This window comes from Balaenoptera borealis (assembly GCF_965194805.1).
Source record: "Balaenoptera borealis genome assembly, chromosome: 6".
Lineage (NCBI taxonomy): Eukaryota > Metazoa > Chordata > Mammalia > Artiodactyla > Balaenopteridae > Balaenoptera > Balaenoptera borealis.
The window spans coordinates 1,193,719-1,214,356 of record NC_138863.1 but is presented as its reverse complement, the minus strand read 5'-3'; the positions used below and the strand labels follow the sequence as shown (position 1 = coordinate 1,214,356).

The 20,638-nt window shown below is 54.7% G+C and overlaps 1 long non-coding RNA gene across 1 annotated transcript in view; it reads right to left on the bottom strand.

Annotated features, from left to right (window-relative positions):
* The window catches only part of LOC309631018, a 31,237-nt gene extending 29,311 nt beyond the window's left edge, over positions 1-1,926 (bottom strand). Inside the window, exon 1 of the long non-coding RNA XR_014246023.1 lies at positions 1,465-1,926. This is a non-coding gene — a long non-coding RNA (uncharacterized lncRNA). The remainder of the gene's footprint in view (positions 1-1,464) is intronic.
* Between the last annotated feature and the right edge of the window lie 18,712 nt (positions 1,927-20,638).

The following is a 20,638-nucleotide window of genomic DNA, read 5'->3' as shown; positions in this document are numbered from 1 at the left end:
GTTCCATCAGAGTGCTGCATCCCACGGACCAGTTCCACTGCCCTCGACCTCCCACTCTGTTAGAATGGGGCAGCGCGGGGAAAGCTCGGAAGGCTGTCAGAATCCACATTGTAACTAATTTCAAGAAACTGTCAGGTTAGAGTGGTATCAAAGAACAATATCTATAACTACCTGAAAAATGCTGATAAAATGCTCCTTTCTTTTCCAATTACATACCTGTGTGAAGCCGGCTTTTCTTCTTATACTCCAACCCAGATAATATAAAACAACAGATCGAATGCAGAGGCAGAAAAATCCACCCATCTTGTATTAAAACCACACGCTAAAGAGGTCCGCCAAAAAAAAAAAAATTTAAAGCCCCTTTCCTCCCTTGTTTTTCTTTTGGAAACTATAGCTATTTTTCATCAAAAGTATTATTTGTCATGACATGTAGTGAGTTTGCTGTGGTTAATTTTTAATGAATTGACAAGTAAATATTTAAAATTTTCTCTACTCTAATTGCTAATGCTGTAAATACGGTAGATAGAGCCCAAACACATGGAAAGTGTTCTGACGTGATCTAAGGATCAGCTGAGAACTCTTTTGAGAACTGCTGATCTAAAACCATGAATCACTGGTTTCCAAACCAGCAAATAATTGCATCCTGCCCACAGGCCGCTCAGTCGTATCTGGCAATGGGCAGGAAACCATCCTCCACATCAGCAGGCTGCCAGGTCACTGTCCCATTCCTAAAATTGTGGGTACTTGTGACCTGCAAGTCAGTGTTCATTCCTATTAGCCAAGACCCTTTACAAAGGAATTTCTCCTTTCATTTTCAAAGAGACACGTCATCATTATAGAAAATTTAGAAAATACAGAAAAGTAATAGAGAAAACAAATTCTCCTCCCTAGAGACAACCACGTTGATGTTTTCCCTCCACCTGTGATTCAGGCAGTTTTAGTTTGTTGTTGGGCTGCTGCTATTTCACGACCCCTCAGTTAAGGCCAGGACCCTGACCACCTCAGAAAGGCCTCGGGTCGCCAGAACCACCAGAGGCAATGTCACACACCCCGTTCTCTCCCCGCCTTTCCCTGCTCAAGGGACGGGACCCCAACATTTCAGAGCAATTTCCCCTTCTCTCTGGCGTTTCTGAGGTTGATCTCATTGCAGGAAACTCTGGAGCAGGGGATGCTCTCTTCTAGAAGCTGGCCATCCAGTGGGTGGTCAGCCCAGGCCACGCTGGCCGCCGTTGCTGCCCAGAGCCCAGCATTTCCTTGGGGTCTCTCGACTTGTCCCAGTAACCTGGCTTCACTAATCCCTGAGGAGCCCAAGTCCACGCTCCCCGCCGCTGACCTCGGGAGTTCAGGTGACCTGCCGACGGTCCTGACCCTCTTCCGGGTGCAGATGGGATGGTGAGGGTCAGTTGGGGGTGTCATTGCTTCCTAGAGCAGCCGTAACAAACTACCACAAACTGGGGGCTTTACCCTCTCACGTTCAGAAGCTGGAAGTCCGAGATCAAGGAGTCGGCAGGGTTGGTTCCTTCTGCAGCCGCCAAGGAGAGTCCGTCCCAGGTCTCTCTCCTGCTTCCGGTGGCTGCAGGCAATCCGTGGTGTTCCTCGGCGGGTGGACGCCTCGCTCCAGCTCTGCGCCATCCTCATATGGCTTCTCCTCTGTGCGTGTCTGTCTCTGTTTCTCTTCTTATAAAGACACCAGTCATTGGGTTGGACCCTCCCTAATCCAGCGTGACCTCATCCGAACTTTAATTACATCCGCCAAGACCCTATTTCCAAATAAGGTCATGTTCTGAGGTTCTGGGTGGATGTGAATTAAGGAGGACGGTATTCAACCCACTGTAAGGGGGAACTGCTTTCCCCCTGTTCCGAGCTGCCTCTTTTGTTTCCAGCCCTTGGATCTGCTGGCAGCATCAGGATGAAGCCTCTGCCCCTCCCACCCCGCTCCGGCCCGCTCCGCCCCAGCACACGCCCCTTGGTCTCCCCAGGAGCAGAGCAGGGACCCCTCGACCCAATGGCTCCGTCTCACATCCCCGGGGCTCCAGGGCCTTTGCGGGGAGGATCTGGAACCATGGCTCTGGGTTCCAGGTCTCAGAGAATTCTCTGCTGGGTGGGTGTGTGAAGCAGGCTTGACTCTGAATCTCTCGCTGGGGAACTGTCTGCTCCCCAGACCCAGCCCTGCCCGCAGGTGGGCTCCCACTGTGGCCATGGGGGCGGGGGTGGGTGGGGCCCGGCAGGCCTGTCTCTGGCCGCAGGTTTAAGCCACGTCCTCCAGGTGAGCAGCTGGGACAAACTGGCCGTGTGCCGCCCTGTTCCCACCTGTGAGCTGGGGCCGGAGGCCACGCGGTGAACTCCAGTCATCAGGGCCGCAGCAGCCCTCGCACAGGAGGCGGGAAAGCTCTGGCCTGGCTGCGGGCACCCCCTCGCCTGAGACGGAGGCGATGGGGGGCCCCCGACGTGCCTCTGAGCAGCCGTCCCCCCCAGAACTGCCTGCTTCTGACCCTGTCCCCCCAGAGCTGCTGTCCTCAGCCCTGTCCTGGCCGCCGTCTGGAATCGCGGGGTAAACCTGGTCCCGGTGGAGGAGAAAGGGTGCAGAGGGGCCCCTTGCCAAGCCCCCAGGCCCCCTCTGAATGTGGTGAAGACCTTGGACTCGGAGCTCAGGACCCCCGCCCAGCTGTCTTGCAGCCCTGACCTCTCCCCAGGCCTGGGTGTCACCCCGCGGCCACTTGCAACAGCTGCGACTTCCCAGAGCCCCGGCCGGCTTCAAGCAGATTCCTCATCTATGTTCCAATAACCGACCTGCTCTGTCCGGCCCCTCGGACAGGAGCCCGTTTCAGACCAGCGCTCCCTGCACTCTGGCCTCTTCCCCACACAGACAGCAGAAGGAATCGTTCCTCAGTTTGGGGATTTAACAGACGCAGCCAGGTCCTGGGCTGGACACCTTCCAACGAGACCGGTGAGTGGCAAGAATGACAAGGGCTCTGTAAAGGGTCTTGTCACAAAAGCCAGGAAGAAAAAACACTTGGATCCAGAGAGGAATGTGGATGTGAATTAGCATTTTTAAAACAAAAGAATTGCAAAATGGTGGGGCCTAACAGCTTGACAGGAGTGGCAACCGAAGGCGATAATGCAGCTCTCGTCCTCAATCTTGGGGCTTTTGAGCCACCACAGTCCCCTCCCCGGCACCACACTAAAAATCAATTTTAGACGAATTAAAGACAGATATGAAAGGGAAAGCTAAAAATGGTTTGGGAAATAATGTGGGAAAATATTTGCATGGTTTGAGGATAGCAAAGGCGTTCCTGGGAAAACCACAGCAGCACCAAAAAGCACCGTCCGTAAAGAAAACGATGGGTACACTTGCTGCTCTCAAAAGTGAGACTGATTTTCCACTCCCAGGAGGGGTGGATTATTTTTTTAGACTAACTGTTCTGCTGAAAACAGCTAGAAAATCTGGATAATAAGCAGAAGATCAATTCTTTGGAGGCTGTGGAGAGAATTGCTAAGTCAGCAAGGAGCTGAGGAACCAGGATTCCAGAGAAAAGGGAAGTTCGGAAAGATGATCCCAACTTCAGCGCCTCTTGCGTCTGAGAACCCAAGCAGAGCTCCCAGCGCTGGTTCAGGACTCAAGGGACAAAAGCAGCTATTCGTCCCCGAGAAGAGGTTCAGGGGGCAGAGAGGGGGCACGGCGCAGGATCTCTGCAGGACCGTCCAGAAGTCTGAGTGCCCTAAAGGAAACAGACTCGCCCTCTCAAACACAAAAGCCCACTTCAGCCCACAGTCCAAATGGGATTCGGATAATCTACCAGAAGTAAACCCAAATATCTGTCTAAGCAAAAGTAAGTCTTATCTGCACAAAGTTAAAACCATCCAGAACTTCAGTTAAACTCAGTAATTTTAAAAACACAGTGTCCAGCATTTAATTAAAAAATCACCAGGGATGTCAGAAGACAAGATCATTGGAACAGCAACCAACGGAAAAATACAAACATTACAAACAGAACCTCAGACGGCCTAGATATTGGATTTGTCAGATAGAAAATTTTAAATAACTGATTGATGCACTCAAGGAACTAGATGACACGATGCTGGAATGCATTTCAAAAGAATCAAATGGAAAGTCTAGAACTGAAGTGTTCAATAACTGAAATTAAGAAATAAACAGACGGGTTTAACAGCCAATTAGATGGCACAAAGATTATGGAGACATTCTCTCCGGGTTCATACAAGGACGGGCTGGTCCTGGAAGTGAGCGCCTTCCTGACCCCGTGCCCTCCCAGCCTCACCCTCGTCCTGACCTGATGCTCCCCTAGCAGATCGTGAGCCCAAGAACAAGAACTCTAACCTGGTCCTCCCCGTGTCCCCTCACCCAGTGCAGAGCCATGCACAAAATAAGCACTAAACAAATGTCTGCGGAATCAAAGCAATGAATCTCCAACATAGCCCAGAGCCTTGCACTTAGCAAGTGTCCGCTGAAGATGCACTAAATGAGATGAAGTGGTCTGAAAACGGGGGCCTTTTTCTGGACCCTTTCCTTAGCCTCTCGTCTTGCCTAAATCTCCTTACACTGTTCCAGCAGCACATCCCTCACTGGCCTGCGCCTCCTGGCTGGGGGGTGGGGCCCAGCTGTTAGTGGTGGCCCAGGGAAGGGCAGCCGGCTGCTGCGGTCAGGCTTAAGGAATGTCCAGCTGTCTCAGCTGGGCCCAGAACACAGAGGAGCTGCTGTCTGTCTGTTTGAGGCAGCTCCGAGCATGTCCCCGTCACATGGACCGTGCGCCCCCCTGCATCCCTCAGAAGGCCCTGAACTGGCTCACAATGGGCAGAGAGTTCCCCCGGGAGGACTCTCTCTACCTGTGGCCTCGGGTGGAGTACCCCTGCCATGCCGGGGCTGCGTCCTGGAGAGCCCTTCCTCTCTGCCTCCTTCCAGCATCCAGGATGGGGGTGGGACATGCACCCCAGTCTGCAGGGGGAGGGCAGGGATGGGCTCAGGGGCCCTTCATCCACCCTGAGCCAGAGACTGCGGCCCCCAGAGGGAGGGAAGGGAAGATCTTGTGGGTGGGAGTCACCGGAAAGTCTTGAGAGGAGCCCGGGAGAGCACGCTGTGGGGAGAGGGTTCGGGTGCCACAGGAACCGAGGCACAAAAGGAATTAGAAAGTGGACGCCACGGGGCCGCCGGGTCACCTTGGGAAGTGGAAAACCCCCTTTCTCTGGCTCAAGAAAGCCTTGTTGATGTGCAAAGACTCGATTACTTCCCCATAAGAGTTTTCATCTCCTCTGGGCTGGCTGGATCTTGGGGCCTTGCCCATCGCCTCCCTGCTGCCGTGTCACCCAGCCCCGTCAGCCCCCAGCTTTGCAGAGTCCCCCTGCTTCCCAAAGCCCACCGTCCAGGTCCTCAACAGTAGGTCCTCATCCAAGAAGAGTGACAGAGTCCGATGCCTGGGGGTGGGCTGCTGGGGGCCGGTCTGCAGGCCCCTGTGGAGTGCTCTTGTCCTCACAGGGCTGTGGTCCCCTGACGTAAAAGAAGACCCTACAAAGTGCCCCTCACGTGAGTCCTTTCCGTGGGACAGACCATCTCTGGGCCCTAGCGACCATTCTCCGTTCTCAGCTGTCACCGACACGGGGGTGCAATTTCAGAGCATCCGGTGGTGGTGGGACCCCCGTGGTGGGATCAGATGGGACCCTGGCCCTAGTCCCTACAGCCAGCTATTCACCAACGACATCTTTGTTTGGCAGATTTAGCGTTTGAATCAGTGTTCTTGTAGGAAATGAGGAGAGGGGTAGAGAGGTCTGCAGGTTTATCCCAGAAATGCCACATTTAAGAATCTCTCCAGGGCTTCCCTGGTGGCACGGTGGTTAAGAATCCGCCTGCCAATGCAGGAGACATGGGTTCGAGCCCTGGTCCGGGAAGATCCCACATGCCGCGGAGCAACTAAGCCCGTGCGCCACAACTACCGAGACTGCGCTCTAGAGCCTGCGAGCCACAGCTACTGAGGCTGCATGTCACAACTACTGAAGCCTGCATGCCCTAGAGCCCGTGCTCCGCAACAAGAGAATGCACCGCAATGAGAAGCCCGTGCACTGCAACGAAGAGTAGCCCCTGCTCGCTGCAACTAGAGAAAAGCCTGCGCGGAAATAAATAAATTTATAAAAAAAAGAATCTCTCCAGCAGACAGACTCTCCTACGCGCTAAAGGAAGCACATCTGAAAATGATGACGGCATCGTCGGTAATTGAGAAAAAATGGAAACAGCCCAAATGCCCACTGATAAGGAACCATTAAACAGGAAATCCCCAAGGAATTGCTAAGCGAGAGAAGCAAGTTGTAGAACAGTGCTTAGAGGTGATTATGTTTATAAAAATTAAAGCCGAACACATAAATACACACACACGCATTCGGACAGGCGCAGACGTGCCGTGCAGGAGCTCTCCTGGAAGGACAGCCACGGGACAAGGTGGCGACCTCCGGGGAGGACACTGAGATGGCCGGAGGGGCGGATGGAGGTGTCACCTTTGCAGGGACGCTCCTCTATTTAGATCTCCACCAGGAGGACTTGTGTGCCTTCTTATGTGAGAGTCGGAAGGGAAGGGGGTGCTGTGTGGGGAGAGCTCTCACCCAGCTGGGCCGGAAAGAACTAGCCGGAGGTGTGTCCCCGTTCCTGACACCACGTGAAGGGGCGACAAGGACTCCACTGCTCCTTGTTGCTCTGAAATCCGTTAAAAATGGGTGTCAGGAAAGCAGCAGTGAAGAGACTTCCCCAACGCTGCAGTAACTTGCTGCATTTGGGGTCTGCAACCCTGTGACCTCACACACCCAGGGGATGACAAACAGCTGTTCTGCGGCCTGGCCAGCACCAGGGAGGAAAGATGGGCCAGCGCCGGCCCAGACCCCTGCCCACAGCAAGTGAGGGTGAGAAGCCAGATGCCACGTGCCACCCGGGATGCCACGTGCTCCCAAGGTCCCCAAATCCAGCGGAGCCTCTGCTCACAGTGAAGGGGGGTTGGGAGTGAGGGGTCATTCTGGTGTTAAGTCCGGTGGCCTCGGAAGATGGCACGCCCTCGGCTTAGGGGCACGGCGAGCCGGGCGTCAGAGCAGCTGGGCCAAATCGCAGCCGTGCCCTCTCGGTATGAGACTGTGTGCGATCACTCTGTGAACAAGAGTGAGTTTAGGTCCTCAGGCCTCGGTTTCCACACCAGCACGGTGGGGAGGCTGCGTAGCTCGCGGGTTCCCCGACCGGCCACGAGAGCAAGACTTCCCATCAAAGACGGGCCCGGGCTCGTTTAGCTCCTCTGCGTCCAGAGACGAGTCGAAATGTTAGCAGAATGGAGTTTTGAACAAGACAGACGTCTCCACAAAAACAGGAGCAGAGGCACCTTCTTGGGCACAAGATCTCAGCAGCTTCATCGGCGTCTGAGTGCTGATGGGGCGACGGCAGCGGGGACCCCACCGCACAGAGGAGGACGCGGCCAGAGCGGACTGTCCACGTGCAGGGGACCGGGCAGTTCAGGCACAGAGACCTCGCCCAGGGAGCAGGAAGCAGGAGCGAGGCGCTGGGAGCACGGGGACTGACCCACAGGCCAGCCACGGAGCAGAGACCGCCCCCACAGCCCCAAAGACCCATCCTTCACAGTCCTTCAACATCGCCATCAAGGGTGGGGAAGTAGAGGCCCTTTCAGACCACCCGCTCGCCTTCCTAAAAAGTTACATCCGAACATGCAGCCCAACAAGGGGAAACCAGGAAAGAAAATGGCATGGGATCCAAGGGGCCCTGGATGACAGCCCTCGGCTGGAGGGCACGTCAGCTCCGACACCCCACAGGTGGGCCAGGATACGGGGGCGCTGACGAAACACTTGACTGCAGGGAGAGTTTGAAAAACTGTCATAACAGGGTCAAGCAAACAGTGCTAAACAGAAGAAAAAGCAAAACAGATTTGAAACTCCAGAAAAGACCAGAAAGCTTTGCATTCCTTGGTTCTTCGGTGGCTAATATTGACCAGATTCCCAAAACGTGAGCATTTCATTTATTTTCAAATTTAGGATGATCTTATCTATAACATAAAAGGACTGGATTTTGGTTACAGAACAGGATGTAAACGTTTCATGCCGTATAATGCAAAAGTCGATTACAGAGGACAAAGCAAATTAGGAAATGGAGGGAGAGGTCAGGGAAAAGTATCTCTGAGGACAGAAAAGCCATTGTCAGCTGATTCACGCTGATAATTGAAGGTGGAAGAAATAAAAACAAGTGTGCAGAGGACTGTTGTGTATTCATTGATGCAAAGGTAAAAAGAGGGAAAGAACTGACACTGTTTCACTGGGAGAAGGGGAAAGGGGGCAGCGAGGCCGAGTGGGCTAATTCTCTCCCACAGTGACTGGTCATGGCGGGGAATGGGGGACAAGGCGTCAAAGTGGCCCTCATGGCCTGGGCTCCGGGGAGGGGGCAGACTCGCCAGGGTGTTTCTGTGCAGACGGCTTGTGGGGACTGACTGTCCTCAAGGACCACCTCTAGAGGGAACTGGGGAAGTAGGATGGGCCTGGGGGGAGCTGAAATATGGTGTCCTTGTCACGCCAGCCTCGGCCAATCCCCGGGGAGCTCTGACCCTTGACCGCCCTCCAGAGGAGTCCCAAACTGAGGCTGGTGTCTGGACCACTGCATGGACTTGTCGTTGGATGGGCGCTTCCCCAGGGAGGGGCCTAAACCTGGGGAGGCGGCTCCTTTGGGCAAAGGAGATTCCCAGGGAGGGACCTGGCTCCCTTTTCTCACCGAGCCAGGCCCTCAGTCTGGGCGTGAGGGGCATGCGCTACATCATCGCTACAGCCCACTCCCCATCGCTCCGACCTGCGCAGTCTGCCCCGTGGGAGAAGCTGCTACAGGCCCTGGCCAGTCTCTTCCTGGGACACTGCCAGCAGGAAGGGTAGCAGGACAAAGGACAGCTGCACGCACCACGCCCGCTTCCCACCTCCCTGGGGTACGCCCCTAGGGACAGGTGCCCCACCTGGAGGGATGCCCCGGGCCCTCGTCCCGAGGGGTCTGCACCCCTGCTCACCACAAGGCCCACCCCTGCCTCCCCCAAAGTACCCGGAGACACCCAGGGTGTCATTCTTTCTGCCCCACCTCCTGCTGACCACCAACCCCCTGCTGATCGGGTGACTCTCTCCCTGGCCTATTGGTCTCTCGGCTTAAGAAACCTGAAATGACCGGGTGGCAGCAGGAGAGTCCTGCTGGGTCCCCTGTGGAAGCGAAACGCCTCTGGGAACCGGCCCAGGTAGACCCACAAAGCATAGAGCAAGAAGCGCCAGTGCATCGAAGCGAGTGACTGGGGAGGAAAGGGGGGCCCTGCGGGTCCGTGTTCTATGCGCTGGGGACACAGTGTCGCAGAGCACTGCTGATTAGCGGGCGCTCTGTGTGCGGGGCGGAGCGGCCATCCTCGGGGGGCGGGGGCACCAGGCAACACGCAGGGGCTCAGTCAGTAGAGTGGAACCACGGGAAGGCCTGTTCTGTGGTCCTGCGACAGCACAGCAGTGCTGGGATGACACCGGAGGGGCCTCTGGCGCTGTAACCGCGCCGGGAAGTGGGGCCGTGCCCAGCGCTGCTCTGCAGGGGGCGGGCCCGGAATGACCTTCTGTCGACAAGCCTCCTCCAGGCTCGTGACAGTGTCAGCGCGACGCCTCTTGTCCCTGGTTATAAAGGGACTCGTGGGGTGTGTCCCGGCAGCAGGGCCTCCTCTTTGTCCGGTTCGACCTTCTAGATGCTATCTCCATGAGACAAGCTGCTCAAAGTAAGCAATTTAAAGGAAGATGATTCCTTTCTTCCTTTTAATACTTTCTTGCTGTTTCTATAGCATCTTCTCCCGTCCTCAGGACAGTGCTGACGTTTACTCTGGGTGTGTTAGTCTCCCAGGGCTACTGTGACAAGTGACCGCAAGGTGAGTGGCTGGCCACAGCAGCAGTGTATTCTGTCGCAGCCTAGAGCTCTCCCCCCGGAAGTAGGGCCACGTGGTCTGGGGCCCCCACAGGAGCACCCAGGCTGCCCAACGCCTCCCCAGGGTCACTCTTCATGGCCTCCTCACGTCATGAATCCGCTCAGTGGGGTTCCTGGCTCCCTCACAATCCCTGGTCTTTCTTGGAAAATCTGAGCCTCTATTCATGAAACGTCATGTATTTGCTAATTAGTTTTCCGGTTCTGTAGTGATGACAAGGAGACAGGACAGGCCCTCTGGCCGTGGCCACGGGACCCAGGAGCCAGATTCCGAGGCTCGGCCCAGCTCTGGCGCCTGAGATGCCAGTTTGCCGGAGCAGCTGTTTGGGGCAGGATTGGTACCTGGGGACATCGGCCCACCCTGGGAATGTGGGAGAATCCAGGCACAGCTAAGCCAGGCTCCCTGAGCTTCCGCAGCTTGTCCTGCAAGGCCCAGTAGAGCGCTTGCAGCTTCTGGATTTCCTCTGTTGCTCTGATCACCCAACGCCCCTTTATGTACAGAACAGAAGACCAGAGGTGAGTTCAGAGAGAAAACCCACGGTCTGCCTGACTTTCCAATCTTTACTAACTCTTTCCTCTGGACTCAACTTGGTAGCAGGTCTGCCAGACAGGGGCTGGGGGGCAGTGGGCTCTGTCTCAAGATCAGGGGGCGCAGGAGAGGAACAGTGAGGGGCCAGGCGGCGGGAACGGGCGGATCCCCTGGAACATCACCTCGCCCGTCGTCACAGCGACCCTGGGAGGTTGCAGCATCACCATCCTCAGATCACGGGGGAGGGTGAACGTCCTGCCCAGAGTAACAGGTGAACATCCACACAGCAGGGGAAGGAAACTTCCAGAAACTCTCAGCGAGAATAGGTCACTCGACAAGAACAAAGATCAGCCTGGCATCAAACGTCTCATCAGTACCCAGATTCCTGAAGACAATAGAAGAACACCAGCCACAGGCCGAGGGAAAGTCATTCTGAACCTGGAATTCTATACCCGGTCCACCTACAGACGAGTCACACGTGGCATCGACAGTCCATTCCTGAAGGTCAGCTGTTTCACATGAAAATGCTACCTGGGAAACCATGTTCCATTATTTTAAAAAGAGACAGGGCTTCCCTGGTGGCGCAGTGGTTGAGAATCCGCCTGCCAATGCAGGGGACACGGGTTCGACCCCTGGTCTGGGAAGATCCCACATGCCGCAGACCAGCTGGGCCCGTGAGCCACAACTACTGAGCCTGCGCGTCTGGAGCCTGTGCTCCGCAACAAGAGAGGCCACGATAGTGAGAGGCCCGCGCACCGCAATGAAGAGTGGCCCCCGCTCGCCGCAACTAGAGAAAGCCCTAGCACAGAAACGAAGACCCAACACAGCCATAAATAAATAAATAAATAAATAAAATTTCAAAAAAAAATTTTTAAAGAGACAATTATATGTATTACATATCAACCCTAAATTCATACTCATTCCCTAAAATGAAATAAAATATGAAAGAACCCCTATATAGTGACAAGGTCTGTTTGATTAGAAAATGTTAAAACCACATCCTTATGGGAAACAGTCAGCCTGGCTGTGATGTGTGGTTGCCAAGAAAACCGAGATGTATCCGCGGGGCGGTGACATCCAAGTCTTGTACCCCTTTGCTGACATTTGACACCCCACCTGTTGCTTGGGGGGTAATTCAAGGCATAGTTTTGATTAAAATATTGTATTGCATTTTGAGGATAGTAATGCAAATTTTTCCCATACAATCAAACAAACATCAGCTGAAAAACTTTGTAATGAGAGATTCATACATTCTACCAATTGTTATTAAAATCCAAGAGACATTTACCAGGAAAGCATTAACCAGGGAGAGTCTGGGAGGTACACCCTATATAGCAATCAATCAGTCAATCAATAGACAGACATGAGTGGAGAATAAAGACGTTTTCGGGTACATGAGTTCTCAGAGAGTGTTCTTCACAGATCCTTTTTGAAAAGGAAATCACACAAGTGTGTGGGTTTTTTAATTGTTATTGAGATACAATTTACATTCTATAAGATCCTGTTTTAAAGTATACAGTTCCGTGGCGATTAGTATGTTCACAACGTCATGCAACCATCATCACTATCTAATTCCAGACCATTTCACAACCCAGAAATGAAACCCCGTACCCACAAGCTCTCATTCCCACTCCTCTTTTCCCCCAGTCCCTGACAACCACTAATCTAATTACTGTTTCTATAGATTTCCCTATTCTGGACATTTCTAATAAATGGAAGCCTAAGATATGTAGCCTTTGTGTATGTCTTTTTTTTTTTTCATTTAGCATAATGTTTTTAAACTTCATCCGCATTGTAGTGTGTATGAGCACTTCATTCCTTTTTATGGCTGAATAATATTCCATTTTATGAATATGCTACATTTCGTTTATCCAACCATCTGTTTATGGACATTTGGATTATATCCACTTTTTGGTTATTATAAAGAATGCTTCTATGAACAATTTGTGTACAAGTTTTTGTTTGAACATATATTTTCAATTCTCTCAGGTATATATCTAAGAATAGAATTGCCAGGACATATGGTAATTCTCTATTTAAGTTTCTGAGGAACTACCAGACTGTCTTCTAAAGTAATTGCACCATTTTACAGCAGTGTATGAGCGTTCTGATTTCTCCACATCCTCACCAACACTTATTATCTGATGTTTTGATTCTAATTATCCTAGTGGGTGTGAAGTGGCATCTCATTGTGGTTTTAATCTGCCTTCCTCTGATGACTAATGATGTTGAGTATCTTTCCATGTATTTATTGGCCATTCATATGTCTTCCTTGGAGAAAGGTCTATTCAGATCCTTTGCCATTTTTAATTAGGTTATTTGTCTTTTTATTTTTGAGTTGTAAGAGTTTCTTATATATTCTAGGTACTAGACCCTTACCAGATACATGATTTGCAGATATATTCTCCCATTCTGTAGACTGTCTTTTCACTTTATTGATAGTGTCCTTTGGCACACAAAAGCTTTAAATTTTGATGAACTCGAATTTATCTATTTTTTTTCTTTGATCACTTGTGTTAAGGATGGGTCCTTGAAAAATGAAAAAGTCAGATGCATCAGAGAGAGATAAGATCCAGATCACAACAGATTCCCCTGGGGGGTGAAAAGGTGAAGGTGCCAAGACCCCAGCAAGCAGCCCCCCGAGACTGGGTTGAGCGGACACAGGTTCCAGGGGGAAACATCGCGAGAAGAGGGATTTCAAAGATCAGGTACCATCCTTGAGATTCTTACACAGCTCACTGAGTGACAAAGACAGACAGTGTGAGGAAAAAAAGAGGCAGTTAATAATTCTAGGAAAAACAAATAGCTGTACCATGAAGGAGCCATGAAGTTGTATCATGGCTCTGAAATAAATAATATAACAAAGTTTCAATTAAATAATACAAATGAATTATCTGGCTTTAAGATAATATTTACATAGTCACAATAAGGTAGACACTCTTGTTTTTAAATTTTAGATTTTAAACTTTGGGGTAAAGTAGAGAAGACTTAATACAGTTTCAGAACAGAATGCAAACGTCACCCAACTTGACAAGGTGAAAGTGAAATGTGAACGTAGGAAGGAGTGGAAAGAAGTGAAAGGATGGGGCAGGGGCGCTATGGTCTTCATCACACCACAGGGGGACTTGGGATATGGCAAATGTCATTAGTGGTGATTAGAGTGAAAGATGGGCCATGAAAGAGCTGAGCACAGCTGGGAATTCCCTGGCTGCCCAGTGGTTGGGACTCAGCGCGTTCACTGCCAGGGCCCGGGTTCGATCCCTGGTTGGGGAACTAAGATCCCACAAGCCTCGAGGCACAGCCAAAAACAAAAACTGAGCACAGGACACAGGGATGGGGCCAGAGGGCTTGAAGAGCTAAATTCTCCAACACCATCACAGGAAGACAGCAGAGCTTGGCAAAAACAGAGCAGGGTGAGTATATCATTCCAAATTCCAGACATACCATAAGGAATCCAGAGGTCACCACCAGACAGACAAAAACCAGGCATTCAAAGAGTGAAAAGTCCTCATCTTGGGAGCAAGGCGAGGGCACTTGTGAGTCAGAGGCTTGTTCAACGCGCCCATTAACACATCTTAACTATGTGATTATACTGATTTAAGATAAAAGCAAGTACTTTTCACAACACCAGGACGTTAATAGAAAAAAATGGACAAGTAAAAAAGTCACAATAAAAGAAACATAAGTGGTTATCCGACATATTTCTAAAATCAATTTAAATTCGGTGTTAATCAATGCAATACAAACAAAAGAGCAAAAGAGCATGTTTTGTCTATCAAAATTGCCAAGACTTTTAGAAATGATAGTGCTGGTGAGCTTAGGGTGAGACATGAACTAGTATTTTGCCAACAAAAGGGCGAATCCATATAGTATTTCTAGAAAGCAAGTTGGCAAATGTGTAGAAAGAGCCTTAAGTTATTTATATACTCTGTCCCAGAAATTCCATTTCCAGACATTAAGTTAAATAAATAATAAGGAATTCAAACACATATATACAAAGATAATCTTCACATCATTGTGTAAAACAACACAAACTCTACGGCAATCTGTCAATATATGTCCATCATCAGGGCGGGTTGGACAAAAACATGACATATCTGGGCCTCAGGCCACTAAAAATGGGTTCAAGAACTTGAATGAAATGGGAAAGGCTCTGAAGTAAGTTAACTGGAAAAAGCACAATTCTGACCCATCTATAGTTTATGCTCTCAACTCTGTGCACACACACTCATGGACACTCGCAGAAATACCATATATCATGGGTTACATATATCAGCCTTGGGAGGCTGGGTTATGCCTCGGTAGCATATGGCATCCAGATCCCAGTGGCCTGCCTCAGCCAAGAGTCATTTGTCCTTCGCGCCATGGGTCCACCAGGGTCAGCGGAGAGTCTGGTCTGCATCACCCTCTTGGCAGCCGCCTGGAAAGCTGCTGCCTCTGTCAGACCCACGGCCAGTCTTGGCGGAGAAGAGGGAAGGGGCCCGGGCTAGCTCTTGAACATCTCTGAGCGGTGACCACGATTCTTCTGCTGTTTCATTGGCCAAAGACATCACACGGTACCCTCAAAGCCGAGAGCCCAGGATGTACAATCCTTCCATGGGGAGGGTGTTGAAAATGGACGGACAGTAAGACGGTCACTTCCTCAGTATTCTATTGTCACCTCTGGCGGGGGAGAAACAGCCCGCGTGTGCCGAGATCACTGGCTCTGCCCGACGTGCTTTCTCCCCTTCTCGCCTTGGTAACGAGCGCCCACCCGCCGGCACACGGCCACCCAGAATAAACACGCGCTTCTCCAGCATCCCTGCCGCTGCTGGGGTGGACGTGTGGCTCTGTTCTGTCCCAAGGGACGTGAGTGGAAGTGGATGGTCCAGAGCGTGCCCTCCAAGAGAAGGGGCCCGCCCTCCAGCCCCCTCCAGCTGGAGCAAACCCGGGGTGGGCAGGGTGGCAGTGAGCCTCCTCGGGCCACGCAGGCAGAGGCAGTGCCCAGGATGGCACAGGAGCAGGAAGAAGCCAGCTCAGCCCTGTCACCGAGGCGTCGCCGTGTCCACCGGGGCTGCCCGTGCGGAGGTAAACTGCTGTCTTGTCCGACACCCTCTTTGGTATTGTTGATAGGGCCACCGAATTTAAATTGGAACGCCTTATGAGTGATACACAAGCGGTAAATGTGATTCTCGAGCATCTTACCCGACGCTCAAGATGCACTGAGGGCTCGGCCGGCCCGGGCAGAGACTTGGGGCCACCTCCAGAGGAGAGCCTTAGGACAGCCCTGGCTTTTTAGCATAAGCAGACGGATGGGTGTGTAAAAGGAGGCTGGCCACCAAGGGCACCTAAAGTTGGAAGAAACCTGCCCGTCCCCTTTCAGGCACCCCCGCTGGCTGGAAGCGGGGGGCTCACCCCCCATCGGGTGAGACGAGGGGGGTTCGCTCTTGTTCTGAGCCACGAAGAGGAGAGGCAGTGTGTTACCGGGTAATAGATAACTGCACGCGCTTCTGCTGTTTGCTCACAGTGTTCAAGGTGCGGTGCCTGTTTCCGGAGGCTTCCAGGCCCTGCCCCTCCTTCCTGCTTCTCTGTTGCCTCCTGCTCAGGCTGCCTCTGCTCCCAGCAGTTTCTCCTGCTGTGGGACCCACCCTGAGGGTTGTTTCCAGGAGCTCCTCGAGGCCGGACGCCCAGCGGCTTCAAGCCCTACCATGGACGCTTTGCACCTTCCCAGTGCTCTGGCTGCATCCTTGTCTTCAGGACGAGGGCTGACAGCCGAGGGGTCGGAGGAGGTCACCAGCCCCAGCCCCCTCCGTTTACACCTGGGGCTACAAAGCCCAGGCAGGCAGGTGGGTCAGGGGCCTTGCGTCCAGCTTGCATGGGTGGTGGTTATAGTGGGTTGAACTGTGGCCCCAAAATATGTCTGGGTCCTCAGCACCAGAAGCTGTGAGTGTGACCTTATTTGGAAAAGGGAACTTTACAGATGTAGTTAGATAAGGATCTTGAGACTAGACCATCATGGATTAGGTGCGACCTCAACCCAAGGACAGGTGTCCTTACCTGAGAAGGAAGAGGAAATTCAAGACTCCGATGCCTGGAGGGAAGACAGCCACGAAGAGACAGAGGCAGAGGTCGGAGGGATGAAGCCACAAGCCAAGGGACGCGTGGGGCTGCCGGGAGCTGAAGAGGCGGGAAGGAGCCTCCAGAGGGAGCTCGGCCCTGGGACACCTTGGCGTCTTCTGGCCTCCAGAGCCGTGAGAGGATAAACTCCTGTTACGGGAGGGCACCCAAGTGCAGTGCTGGGCGCCAGCTGCCCCAGGACACTGACACGGACGTAGGGTGAACTCAGCCTCCTCCTTCCCCGGGGCCCCGACAGGCAGCAGCAAATTCAGTTGTGGAACCCACGGCCCAAGACCTGAGCCCAGGCAGCCGGGGAGGCCCGAAACCACTTGAGCCTCAGACAGGCTTGCAGCACAGGCAGCTGGTCCCCGGCGGGGTCCCCGCGGGGCACAGGCTCCGGGCCCCCTGCACTGGGTGGTGGCCCCTCCCTGCAGACTCCCAAGGCCTCTCACGCAGGTGACAGTGAAAAGGCTGCAGAGCCTACGCCTGGGGGAGCGGAGGATGGAGGCTGCCGGAGGGAGGGGTGGGCGCAAGCCCCCCACCCCGAGTCTAACATCTGTGGGCATCGCTGGGTCACGGCCGTTCTAGCCCAAGGAGAGCTGACTCCAAAGACAGCCCAGGTGCTACTGTTGGCCGAGAAAAAGAAACTTTAAGTAGTGCCTGAGAGAGGCTCAATGACTTCCGCATCACAGGCCAGCACAGCTCCCACCTAGACCACACAGGCGCGGGGGGTGGGGAGGGGAGGGGCTCTGGTTTCCAGGACCAAGGGCTCTGCTTTGTCTCCCAGGCTGGGAAGCCGAAATGCCGGCGGCCGGCCGTCTTGCACCCCCTCCTTCCCTCCCCTGACCTGCTGAGACCCAGGGCCCCGCACAGCGAACTCCTCCACCCATTCAGTGGTGACCTGTGGTCTCGGGAGTTGAGTCTAGCAGGGGGCACGGTAGTGCCCGGTCTCTGACACCCCAAGCTCTTGGCCTGGGACCCCCAGTCTTGAGAGGGTGCTGTCCAAGTCACACCTCCCTCGAGCCAAGCGCCAGTCGCTGCCAGGAGGCCTGAACGGTGCTCGCTGGGACACTCAGCTCCCTCCCCGTCAGCCCCAATTTCCCAGGGGTGGTCAGGGCTGCTTTCGGGCAGGGCCTTCAGACTTGGCGAGGGGCCAGACGCTGGCCCTCCTCGCTTTGCTTCTTCCCGCTGGCCCACACGGCTTCTGATGCCAGAGGCAGGATCTCGGTGGGCCCTGCCCACTTTGGGGGAGGGTGGCACGCTTGTCCCCGGGAGCATATGCTCCACCGTGCTCTGGTTAAAGGGACCTTGTCATACCTCCCCGCCAGGAGCGAGGCTGGGCGGTGTGGTCAGACGGCCCTTCCGGGGCGGGTGCCCGGCCATCGGCGCTGTGCACAGGATGAATGGGACTCTGTGTGAGCAGGGAGGGGACCCAGGGGGGGGACCCAGGGAGGGGACCCAGGCTGGCCCTGCGGCTACGGCTACGGCAGGACAGGCCTCCCTCCCGCTTTCCAGGCTCAAAGGCGAACGTGACTCTCAGCGCTCTCTGACCCCAGGATGGAAGAGCCTTTCCCCCAGGGCAAGACCTGCACCAGGGCCACAGTGGGACAGTGTTTGCAGCTCCCCTCCGCCCCAGGCCTCCCAGCGACAGGCGGATGGGGGCCTGGGACGTGGGACCTGGCGCTGGAGGCCCCCGACTGCTGCCCCTCCCGCCCGCCTTTGGGTGTGGCTTTCCAGGACCGGGTGAGCCCACTTGGCATGCCAGCTCCGGGAGGAGGGGGCTTTCTGCATCAGAGCAGGGCGGGTCCCAACCCAGGGCCAGCACCCAACCTCCCACAAGCACCGAGCACGGGGCACTTCAGGGCAGGACACCTCTGAGGGGCCACCATGCCAGGCAGGGCGAGGGGTCCCCATCCTCCATCAGATAAAAGGGCAGGCCTGGCCCAGAGATTAGAACCAGAGCTTGGCTAGAGAGAGGCAGGTGGACCCCAAGTGACGCCCCATCCTCTGTGCCCTGGTTTCCAGCTCCCTGAAGCCCCTTTGCTCCATCCCAGGCAGGGGGACAGACCCCCAGTCCGGACACTGTGGAAGCCCCTCCGCGGCCCTGAGCCACGTCGTGAGATCCACGCTGGGTCTCTGAGGCCGAGCTCTTGCTGCCTGTGTAACAGAGACCCAGCGTGGGCGCAGAGCAGAAGCCCCCCGTGCCAGGGCCCACCCCCATCACCTCCCCTCCAGCCATGGCTTAAATGTCTAATTATTAAAGCGACTCTGAACCCCAGTTTTAAAAGTTCACTTCCCCAAACACCCCTCCGGCACAGGAGTCTCTGGGACCCAGGCTGGTGGTGCCCACACGTGGGAGCCGGGCCCCTTCCCGGTCCCTGTTGAGAACTGGACACAAGCCAGGCTCGGGGAGTCCAGGGAGGCAAGGGGTGGGCGGTGTGGACACAGCTGCTCCTCCCTCCCCCCAGCACCTCCTGCAGCGCCTGCTCCCACCGCCCCAGGCTGCCCACCTGGCGGCAGGATTGCCCAGGCCTGCCTCCCTGACCCTCCCTCCAGGAGCCCCGGCTGGCAGCGCTCCGACCCCGGGGCCCCTCCTGGACCCTCGCTCTGTGAACACACGTCCAGGTTCGGCTTTGCTGCAGGACGCCCGGGGCGTGTGGGGCTTGGAGACCTGGGACCAGGCCCGGCACTGCAACGGTGGTCATGGGCCTCCTGGCCCCGTGTGGTCAGGGTCCCGGGACGCCTGGGGGAGGGCGAGGGGCTGTTTTCAGCCCTTAGTGAAGGGCACATGGCGGTGAGCAACCCAGGACACAGGCAGGGGGACGGCCCCCAGCCCTGGGCACCGCCAGGAGGGCTCCGTGGAGCCGGAGGCAGGCTGCTGGTCACCCCTGCCTCGAGGTCAGCCCCGCGGGCAGCGAGGGCACGGGGCGACTCCTCCCGCCTGGGAATGCTGCCCCCCACGTGTGTCGCCATCAGTGGAGGGAGGACGGGGACAGAGGGTCGGCGTCCCCAGTGGGTAAGCCCCTCCTCCGCCCAGCAAAGAGGTTCAAGACCTGCTAATGAGTCCAGCCCCCGTCCAGTGAGGACGCCAGCCTGGCCGGGATGGCGGGGACAGCAGCTGGTCCTCCCGCAGGGCTCCCCACCCTCAGAGGGGGCCAGGGGAGGCTGGAAACCACCCTTTACCCCAAAGCCAGGTGGCAGGAGGCTGCCACAGGCCAGGATTGAGCCCAAGGGGGTGCTTGGTTCCAGGGGACCCTGAAGCACCCTGGTCCAGTGGAAGCTCGGCGTTCCACACTGCGGGGGAGGGATGGTGGCCTCGGAGTCTCCCTTCCTGCTGGACTGACTCCTGACCCCTGTCCGGGCCCCTGTCCATGCCACCAACCCCACTGCCCTGGGTCATGGGTCAGGCCTGCCTTGCCCTCGTCTAGACTCACCAGCTGCCCAGCAAGCTCTCATTAGACCAAACCAGCCCGCATGTCTCACCTCCGAGAGCTCACAGCAGGTCTCCTCCAGGGAAAACAGAGCATATTGATGCAGACCTCAGGGCGGTGCGCCCCTCACCTCAGGTGGCTGACATCAAAGCCCTGGGAGACCCCCTCCCCACATGCCCTCCTCCTGGGGACGGCCAGCGACAGACTGGTGATTGGATTCTGAAGCACGTGTGTACATCTCTACAGAGTTTGTAATGATGGGAGAAGCACAATAAAATGATAAGATCTGGTCAAAATTGTATAGAACATATAAGCCCAGCAATACTAAGAAGGAAGCCATAAGGAGCGCCGAGGAGGAATCCTGGTGAAGCAGGTGTGCAGGGATTTGAGCCTTGCCCGGCTGTGCCCAGAGACCCAGAACCGGCGGCGGATGTGCTGTGTGGTTTGCACTGGGCCCTTACAAATCCCCTGACCTAATCTGTATTTCTGAATTTGGTTTTCTTTTTTCTGAAAGAGGCAGGGCCCCCCACCAAATCAGCGAGAAGCCTCTCAAAAGCCAGCTGGCCCTCTTCAAAGGGGTGACCCTCCCAGACCACCAGACAGAAGTGGGGTTGA